This window comes from Mytilus galloprovincialis, chromosome 14, assembly GCF_965363235.1.
Source record: "Mytilus galloprovincialis chromosome 14, xbMytGall1.hap1.1, whole genome shotgun sequence".
Taxonomy (NCBI): domain Eukaryota; kingdom Metazoa; phylum Mollusca; class Bivalvia; order Mytilida; family Mytilidae; genus Mytilus; species Mytilus galloprovincialis.
The window spans coordinates 72,281,045-72,292,198 of NC_134851.1; the positions used below are offsets into that span (position 1 = coordinate 72,281,045).

General features: G+C 31.6%; 1 long non-coding RNA gene across 1 annotated transcript; it reads right to left on the reverse strand.

The window, feature by feature from the left end:
• Positions 1-959: 959 nt before the first annotated feature.
• LOC143058692 (uncharacterized) lies at positions 960-8,708 on the reverse strand. The gene is made up of 3 exons (XR_012973190.1): positions 8,544-8,708; positions 4,147-4,236; positions 960-1,530 (listed from the first exon to the last, which is right to left on the reverse strand). It is a non-coding gene; the product is annotated as an uncharacterized LOC143058692 (long non-coding RNA).
• Positions 8,709-11,154: the final 2,446 nt, after the last annotated feature.

The following is an 11,154-nucleotide window of genomic DNA, read 5'->3' on the forward strand; positions in this document are numbered from 1 at the left end:
GAGTAAACAGTTTCACAGTATTTGTGCTTGCGTCACTAATGCATCAATCTGGTACACAATTGGACGATGAATCTTTGAGAACTTTTATGTGCGAAGCCGCAGCAATTGTGAACAGCCGTCCTTTAATATACTTACGATGAAGTCAAAAACACTGGACACTTTAAATTTGCAAAACACTCATTTGCAAATCCACCGCCGCCTCAAATAAGAGCTACAGTGTCATGTATATAACCAAAATGTGCGGAATTACATGGGATTCAATAATTTCATTAGTTTTCTACTGTTACTATTATATTTATTTTGCTATTTGATTTATAAAAACATGGGATTTTCAATATCCCATGGGACAGGGCAAAATCCCATGGGATTTACCATTATCCCATGGGATTTTGGTTAAATCCCATGGGATTTTTTTTGGTCCCATGGGATAATTGTAGTCCCATGGGATATTTGTTGTCCCATGGGACAAAAAAAATCCCATGGGATTATTATTATCCCATGGGATTTTTAATATCCCATGGGACAAAATAAAATCCTATGGGATTCAAATTATAAATATATAGATATAAATATACAGTATGTGTATGTTGCAATGAATGCTGTTTGGTAGTAAAAAGTTTTAAATGTATACAAGTTTTTTTATATTTTATTAAATTTTTTTTCATTTTGTCACAAACATGTTTTTTATTTGTTAATATGACAGTAAAGATTATAATTCTGATTTTGGAATGTATAATAAAATTTAAGGTCAAAGAGTAAAGTTCTTTCACTGAAACAAAATGATGACATGTTTAAATAAATGAAAAAATATTGTTTTGAAATCTTTGTCTTGTTTATTTTATCATGAAAAATAGAACTGAAAAAAATATTTCATATTCTGACTGAATAGTTTACTCTTTTCATGAAGTAAGGTTTTCTTTGTTATAGTTTCATTGCAATACATGATTGAATACGCAAACAATTTGAATTATATACCTTTGTGGTGTACATAATATTATGCTTATATTTGCAAATTTATAATTTAAACACTTTTTGTGTTAAAGTTTTAGTTTTCTTTTTCGCTGCTTGCTATGTACAATTATTCAGTCCACTATATAAGAGTCAAGTCAATAAATTATTTCATCCACTAGAATATTCCTGCAATTCTTAGACAAAACATTTTTCAATCTGTTCTTCAAAGATCCTCCTCGGTACATCTTTATTGGATGGAGCGATTCAAATGAGAAGACAAAGCAGGTTTATTTGGACAACAACATACTAATACTTTTTTCATTCGTTCCTTCTTTCAATTGATAATTACATTGTTGCATTTACAAGATCAAGTTCTTGAGCATCTATTATCGTGATGATATGACTCCTTTTTGTTTATAGTCATTATGTTGAAATTTCCTTTTTCTATTAAATGTAGAAAAAAACATTCCATTTCAAATTAATAAAAAAAGTCGCACTGTTGAGAAAAATATCATCTTCCAAGTTTTCTGTTCAGTATTGATCTGTTGAATGTTGACCATGAAAACCGAGATGTCTGACCTACAAATACACAAAACTCAAAAATTATCAGTGAAGAGAAATACAGCAATAAAATGACTATTTTATCATGTTTATGAACATTTTAATAAACTTTCATTTAAATATCTATTGTTAGTACTCTTATTTCAGTGCTTTGTGTCTATGATTTACATATTACTGGTTATTGTTTGGTTCCTTGTTGCAGTCTTTTGAGTTAAGCCCATTGCAACAATTTTTTACAATTTGTTCAAATGTTGTGCTGTTATTAAAACCACTGTCCGGTATAGCGTTTGCTCATTGTCAAAGGCTTTACAGTGAACTATTTTTGTTAAATTAAGGGGGCTCACAGGTTTCAATCAATTTTTTTCTTAATACATGTAATATAGGGTTACGCTATATTTTTCTATAAATGAACTTTATCTTATACTTTATAGAAAAATAGAAAAATTAAATTAAAACTAGAGGCTCTAAAGAGCCTGTGTCGCTCACCTTGGTCTATGTGCATATTAAACAAAGGACACAAATGGATTCATGACAAAATTGTATTTTGGTGATGGTGATGTGTTTGAAGTTCTTACTTTACTGAACAATTTTGCTTCTTACAATTATATCTATAATGAACTTTGCCCATTAGTAACAGAGAACTGTATTTGGTAAAAATTTACATAAATTTACCAAATTAATGAAAATTGTTAAAAATTGACTATAAAGGGCAATAACTCCTTAAGGGGTCAATTGACCATTTAGGTCATGTTGACTTATTTGTAGATCTTACTTTGCTGAACATTATTGCTGTTAACAGTTTATCGCTATCTATATTAGTATTCAAGATAACCAAAAACAGCAAAATATCTTTAAAAATTACCAATTGGAGTGCAGCATCCCAACAACCAGTTGTCCAATTCATCTGAAAAATTCAGGGCAGATAGATATTGACTTGATTAACAATTTAACTTCTTGTCAGATTTGCTCTAAATGCTTTGGTTTCATAGTTATAAGCCAAAAACTGCATTTTACCCCTATGTTCTATTTTTAGCCGTGGTGGCCATCTTGGTTGGTAAACCAGGTCACGCCACACATTTTTTAAACAAGATACCCCAAAGATGATTGTGGCCAAGTTTGGATTAATTTGGCCCAGTAGTTTCAGAGGAGAAGATTTTTGTAAAAGATTACTTTAATTTACGAAAAATGGTTAAAAATTGAGTATAAAGGGCAATAACTCCTAAACGGGTCAACTGACCATTTTTGTCATGTTGACTTATTTATAGATCTTACTTTGCTGAACATTATTGCTGTTTACAGTTTATCTCTATCTATAATAATATTCAAGATAATAACCAAAAACAGCAAAATTTCCTCAAAATTACCAATTCAGGGGCAGCAACCCAACAACATTGGTTGATTCATCTGAAAATTTCAGGGCAGATAGATCTTGACCTGATAAACATTTTTACCCCATGTCAGATTTGCTCTAAATGCTTTGGTTTTTGAGTTATAAGCCAAAAACTGCATTTTACCCCTATGTTCTATTTTTAGCCGAGGCGGCCATCTTGGTTGGTTGACCGGGTCACGCCACACTTTTTTTTAATATAAATACCCCAATGATGATTGTGGTCAAGTTTGGTTCAATTTGGCCCAGTAGTTTCAAAGGAGAAGATTTTTGTAAAAGTTAACGACGACGGACGCCAAGTGATGAGAAAAGCTCACTTGGCCCTTTGGGCCAGGTGAGCTAAAAATGGGGACACCATTCAATCACACTCACAATCCGCCTTTGACAGAAGCATATATATACATTTTTGTAAATGTACTTTTTTTTCTGTTTAACTAATAGGATAAATAGAGGTAATTTTGAAATGAAAAAAGAACTTAATTACAGAAATCGCTTAAATTTTACAATAGTTAGTGAAAATGATAATAAAAAATATAGGTCACTGATGAGCTAAAAAAGATATTACAATTTTCATGCCAAAAAATGGCATTTCTGCACCAAAGGGAGATAATTTGGAGCTTTTTCAATGATATATACATTTTAAAAGTTGTATGGGGCCAAAACGAATTGATTTTTTAGAATGATTTCTGTACCATATGAAAAAGTAAAAACTAATAAAGTTATAAATAAAATTAGTTATGAAAAAAAAATATTTAATATTTTTCTGATATTTTTATACCCTTGAGCCTCCTTAAACATTGTTAAATGTCATTTTATCTCTATTGGAGAAAAGTCTTATTTGAAATCATACTGCTTCTTATTTTTATATCAACCCAGCCATATTATGCCTGTCCAATATCAGGAGCTTGTACATAGTTCAGTGGTTGATGTTGGTTCATATCCGTCATTTTTGTTTTTCATAATATTTTGTTTTTTTTATAAATTAGTCTGGTATATTTGAAGTTTGAATTGATGCTTTGTTTCAAATTTTGTTAGCGTTGTCTTTTATAGATTACTATATCATGTATAGGGTATGAGTTTTTTCATTACTAACAGTTCATCATTGGCCTCTAATAAGTAATTACAATGCTTACATCCACTTAATTGAACTCTGATGGATAGTTTTCTCATTTATCGTACCACATCTTATTTTAATAAATATTTAATCATTACTCAAGGGCTAAAACTTTTTTCAACAGTGGACTTACCATGTAGGCTTTGTTGACCTTTGTAAATCTATTTTTGTTGATAATTTCTTCTGTTTATAGTTTCCCTTTTATATCTTTAATATTCTTGCCCTACACATAAAAGGGTAAACAATATCATTTAATGACAAAAATAACTACTAATACATAAAAAGTAGGCAACTGAAAATTTTGCCTCATTTGTATATAACTTTGACTTGATTCTCATTCTTGCTGTTTAATATTATCATTGTTTTATGAAAATGAGGTCTTGGTAAAATTAACCTTGGCAAACAGATATCTTCTTTTTTTATATGACACCTTACATTCATTTCGTACAACAAGTAGACCTATGCTTATAATATCTGATAAAATGACAAAACCAAGAAAAAATCCCTGTGGTAAGACAAAATGTGCCATAATATTAGTCCAAATGATAATAAAGTCTTGCATGGCTATTCTGTTCTGTTCTGGTTTAGAAAATCCCTCCTTCAAAGGAGCATTTTGCACAATGACGAATAAATGTTTATATATATATATATATATACCTAAAAAGACATACTAGGTACACCTCGTGAGATAAGTGTTGGTTACTGTCAAAGACCCTTACGCTTGCTTGGCGGAAGGTTTTTAATTATGAATACGAGTTCGTACTCCATGAAGAGCAAAGCAAAGCTTCTTTGTCATGTATTCTACATGAATTCTACAGTGTAGCAGGCATCCATGCATTTACATTTGCAACCACAAGCACATATAAAGCTACTAGGGTCCAATATAAAGTTAGTGTCTAGCTATTTCAACTTTTTTCTTGGACGCCGTCATAGTAAAAAAAATCCTTTCAAGGTGTAATAATTGTTTGTATTACAAAAAGAAGAAACCTAAATCTTACTTGTTAGTTGTTATGGGCTAACAAAAAAGATTTATTTAAAGTTGGTTATACATAAAATACAACATAAGCTCTAGAGCTTTTATCCAACATATATATATATATATGACAAGCACAATACATAAAACATTAAGTTTATCACTGAGATAGTAGTCTCAGATAGAGGGAGACAGGGTCAACCAAACCCTATTCAATCTGAATGTAGGACAGAAAGTCACAGGACAAAAAGTCACTGGACAAAAAGTCACGGTCAACAAGTCACAGACAAAAAGTCACAATTCAGTTTAGAGATTATTTTTCTTTGAACAAGAAAACACCTTTTTTGTATTTTTCTTGAAGTTTTATTTAAGAAGCAACTTAGTAATTAAAAATTTATTCAATACATATCAATAATAATCAAATAATTGTTATGAAAACAAAATTTCAAAGTGGCTTGGTACTTAAATGGCTTCAATTTGCCAATAAATATGGCCCCATAAATACATGTATATCCTTTGCAAGATTAAAATCTAATACATTTCCATTTATCGTGTTTATCAAGCTCTATGAGCAATTTCCTTAAATTAAAAATGAATATATGTAATAAAAAGAAAATATTTCAAGATCTTTTTCATATATATTCAAACCAATTGTCAACAATTTGTTTGTGACTTTTTGTCCTATCAATTTTGTGACTTCATGTCCTGTGACTTTTTGTCCTGCGACTTTCTGTCCGTTTACCATCCATCTAAATCAGTAAACTGAATAATTGTTTTTGCAGTAGTCCGGGTAACGAGTCGATATCTGTTATTAATCATGCAAATTGCGAGTCAACACTTACACACCTTTTTTCAGAATGTCAGCTAAAAACAAAGAATCACTGGTGATAGGGGAGTGTAACCGATGAATTGATCCTGAATCAGATAAGATTTTCCAAGTATTACGGAGTCGGAGAACCTCTTTATTTGATCACGCTCATCGGGAGATTTAATAATGAGGCTACTAAAAACATTTCATTTTCCCATGTTCACTGTTTTTCGCTATAATTATTTAAAGCTGAATAAAGCTATTTGAAAAATACATTAATTTGTGTTTTTTACTGCTACAAGATATTTGAATAAAATCACGTGAAAAAAATGCTAATTACGCACCAGTTGCTGAGCAGAGAATCATTTTAAGCCAGGAACAGTATATACAAACTGTAAGAATAGAAATTCCCTGTAAAAAGGCAGTCAAATCTTAACAGAACTGTAACTTAATGATACATGTATATCAAGTTCCAACACCTCACCCAGCACCCTGGCCCAGCACACTGAGTTAGCAAACTGGTGTGTGTCAGTCTTATAATATAAAACTGCGTAGGTTCATATCATTAGATTTATCGTTTGTTTGGATATTTGTAGGATCGTTGTAAAATTATATATCTTGAACTTTGTTAAAATACTATTTTAAATTGTTCAATTCGTTATATTTCATAATTTTGTCAAAGTGTACTTTTTAAAGTTTTAAATTTTAAAGATATAAAAATGAATATATATATATATATATTCCATTTTGATTTGAGGGAAATCTGTTTGAACTGTAATGACATGGTCAGTCAACTGATTTGTTGCAAAGCTGATTACAGGTAATTATAACATACAGCAATTTTCCATTACGACAGTGCGTGTACTCTCCGGTGTGTATAACGTAAAGTTTCTAGAGAACATCCTGTCTACGTGTAATACAGATTGATGACATTACACAAAATTTCTTTTGTTAAATGTGCTTAGGTATCTGTGTCTATTCCCTATTTCAACACCACAAATTTTTCGAAGAAAAAAAATCAAAAAATCAATTATATGAAATAAAGAAGAAAAGTAGCTAATATCAACTTCAGTAACTAGTAACTGCGCATTGAGTAATCATAATTTCAATATTGCATGAATCAACAAATGGAAGTTTTTAACGACCTTGACTGGCTATACAGCCCTTGCACGGTCGGTAATGAACCAACCCTTGACAAAACGTATACATGTAGGCCTATGTAAAAGTGTTTAAAAAGACCAATTCCTATTGGTTATATTTCACACTAGGACCTTAGATAACTAGAACTAAGCAGTGGTTGATCCAGAAATTTTCATAAGTAGGGACCCATTGACTGCCTAAGAGGGGGTCCCTGCCAGTCATGCTTCAGTGATTCCCTATATAATCTCCCATTTTCCAAGATTAGTGTGTGGGGGTGGGGCTGGAAAAAAAACCTAAATCCGCCTCCGCTAATTGGGAAGTCATTTTGTCTGATACACACATATAAATACCTATTATGTACAAAATGCTTCAAATATATGCATAAATAATAATGGTACGTCTAAAAACCGTTAAGGATCTCCTCGGTGCACGCAAGACATAAAAAGTCACTTAGGACATGTATTTTAGTGTTCAGGGTATTCATTCGATTCATAACTTATTTCATAATCTTGTAATTTTTGTTTTGATAAAATTTGAGACATAAATACATGTATCGAGACATAGAATACATGTATCATATGTCTCTGATAAAATAAAACCAACTTTAAAGAAGTTATTTAAGTTTGAATCGGCTGTCACCTGTGTTTTGCATTGGGATGCCAAAACATTAATATTATTTACAAAAATGCCAAAACCTGCAAATATATTTTAGGCAAAAAGCGACATTTATAAATCGATGATTTTTACACTAAACGTTTTTATAATTTGTTATATAAATATTAATAAGTACATGTACATAGTTTTATCAGAGACATATAATATAATTGTATTATATGTCTCTGGTTTTATCAAGGATTTGTATAGTAACTATACACATCCTTGGTTTTATAAAGTCCTTCATTGCTTCAACCCCTTGGTGAAATTTAAATGGCGAGACGATAATTAATAAACTATCTATCTATCGACATGCGCCGTTATTTAGGATTTTAGAATACGTCACGGATGACCGATGATCATTTTCAATACCAATCATCATTTGAATTTTGTCAATTGATCTTTAATGATTAGGACTGATTGGTGATGACAAAGAATGTGTCTCTGTTGATGGTTATAAACACATAGAAGTAAACTTTACAAAAAAAAGTTTACTTGGAAAAAAATATAAAATTATATGAATATGCTAAATAAATTTTTCTTTGGTATGTAATAATCGAAGACGTTTAAAAATATAAAGAATCTTCACATAGTTGGGAAATTTTCTATTCAAGTTATATCATTTAAAAACGTTTCGAAATATAGATCTTTTTCGATGTACAATTTGGCCCGCTTGGAGATCTTAATAATTGTTTGCCTACTTTCGTCTATTTATATTGCTGAAATTCTTTAATAAAAAACTTATACAAGTGTAATGAAGGAAAAGGGGGAAGAATCGCTTCTCTGTCGGGTTGTCTCCCCTTTCCCTCCAAAACGATTATAAAGTTATATATCGGGGGACTGGCATCTTTCACTTGGGGACTATTCTCGCTCGCTTTTATCTATACGGGGATTCTAACTTCTTTCGGAGAATCTGGGGAATACTAGCTCGCTCTTATTCAGGTCTATGTAATACCTTCTACTGGCGTGTCCCTCATCCCGGACACTTTCTCCTTTCGAGGCCTGGCGCTGGTGAATAAAATACAATGATGTTTCAATTATTTATTCCAAACAGCTATCTACATTTAAGTGTGATATGTGATCTAAATAGTAAACTTTGTTTTAACTTATTTATGTTAATGAAAATCTTTTATGAATTTAAGTTAAGTTTTAAATACGAACTAAGTTATTAGATCAGAAGATAAATTCTTACTTTAAAATTTATTTGAAATAGTTTATACTTTAACAATTTACATACCTGGTGAATAAAATACAATGATGTTTCAATTATTTATTCCAAACAGCTATCTACATTTAAGTGTGATATGTGATGTTGATGGGAGATTGCGGTCTTCCCTTTTTAACCCCAACATCACGTGCTGATTGGAATTATTTTATTCACCTATGAAATTTTAGCGTCAATTTTGAATTTTCTAAAGTTACTTTTTATTGGTCAACTATTCTCTTTTTATGTTAAAGATTTATTTGATTGACATATATTGTATTTAGTTAGAGGATGAAAAACATGTACTTTTAAATTGTCCCTTGTATGAAGATCTAAGACATGCACTTTTTATTGATATATTGTGTCATAATGATATGTTTTTAAACTTGTCTGATGAAGAAAAATTTATATATATGTTTAAAAATACCAATATTTGTAATATTGTTGCCAAAACCTGCAATAACATTTTAACAAGGAGAAGCAGTATTTTTTAATAAAATTATGGATGTTTTGTCAACAAAGAGGTGCAAAAAAATTCTTGGGTAAATGTTGCGGAAAGGTACCAATAGAGGAATTCTAGTCATTGTAATTTACCCTGAAATTCCCCCTTTTCAGCTCACCTGGCCCAAAGGGCCAAGTGAGATTTTTCCATCACTTTGCGTCCGTCGTCTGTCGTCAATCGTCCGTCGTCGTTAACTTTTACAAAAATCTTCTCCTCTAAAACTACTCGGCCAAATTAAACCAAACTTGGCCACAATCATCATTGGGGTATCTAGTTTCTAAAATGTGTCCGGTGATCCGGCCAACCAACCAAGATGGCCGCCATGGCTAAAAATAGAACATAGGGGTAAAATGCAGTTTTTGGCTTATTACTCAAAAACCAAAGCATTTAGAGCAAATTTGACGGTGTAAAATTGATTATCAGGTCAAGACGTATCTGCCCTGAAGTTTTCAGATGAATGGGGCAACCCGTTGTTTGGTTGCTGCCCCTGAATTGGTAATTTTGAGGAAATTTTACTGTTTTTGGTTATTATCTTGAATATTATTATAGATGGAGATAAACTGTAAACAACAATAATGTTCAGCAAAGTAAGATTTACAAATAAGTCAACATGACCAGAATGGTCAGTTGACCGCTTTAGGAGTTATTGCCCTTTATAGTCAATTTTTAACCGTTTTTCGTAAATCTTAGTAATCTTTTACAAAAACCTTCTCCTCTGAAACTACTGGGCCAAATTAATCCACAATCATCATTTGGGTATCTAGTTTAAAAAATGTGTCCAGTGATCCGGCCAACCAACCAAGATGGCCGCCATGGCTAAAAATAGAACATAGGGGTAAAATGTAGATGTTGGCTTATAACTCTAAAACCAAAGCATTTAGAGCACATCTGACATGGGGATGCATCATTTTTCAGGTCAACATCTATCTGCCCTGAAATTTGCAGACAAGTCGGACAACCAGTTGTTGGGTTGCTGCCCCTGAATTAGAAGTTTTAAGGAAATTTTGCAGTTTTTGCTTATTATCTTGAATATTATTATAGATAAAGATAAACTGTCAACAGCAATAATGTTCAGCAAAATACGATCTACAAATGAGTCAACATGACCAAAATTGTCAATTGACCTATAAAGGAGTTATTGCCCTTTATAATCAATTTTTAACCATTTTTTGTAAAATTTTAGTATTCTTTGAAGAAATCTTCTCCTCTGAAACTACTGGGCCAAATTTTACCGAACTTAGCCATAATCAACATTTGAGTATCTAGTTTTAAAAATGTGTGGCGTGACCCTGCCGACCATCCAAAATGGCCGCAATGGCTAGAAATAGTACATAGGGGCGAAATGTAGATTTTGGCTTATATCTCCGAAACCAAAGCAATTAGAGCAAATCTGACAGGGATAAATTGTTTATCAGACCATCTATCTGTCCTGAAATTTTCAGAAAAAAAAAACAGAAAACCTGCTGTTGGGTTGCTGCCCCCAAATTAGTAATTTTATGGAAATTTGCAGTTTTTGGTTATTATCTTTAACATTTTAATAGATAGAGATAAACTGTAAACAGCAATAATGTTCAGCAAAGTAAGATCTACAAATAAGTCAACATGACCAAAATTGTCAGTTTACCCCTAATAATTTTTAGAATATATTTTCCACTGTAATTACTGGGCCAGGTTCATTATAGATAGAGATAATTGTAGCAAGAAGAATATCCAGTAAAGTAAGATCTACAAACACATCATGATCACCAAACAATTTTGTCATGAATTTATCTGTGTCCATTGTTTAATATGCACATAGACCAAGGTGAGCGACACAGGCTCTTGAGAGCCTCTAGTTTTTTTAGTTTTTTTTTAATAATT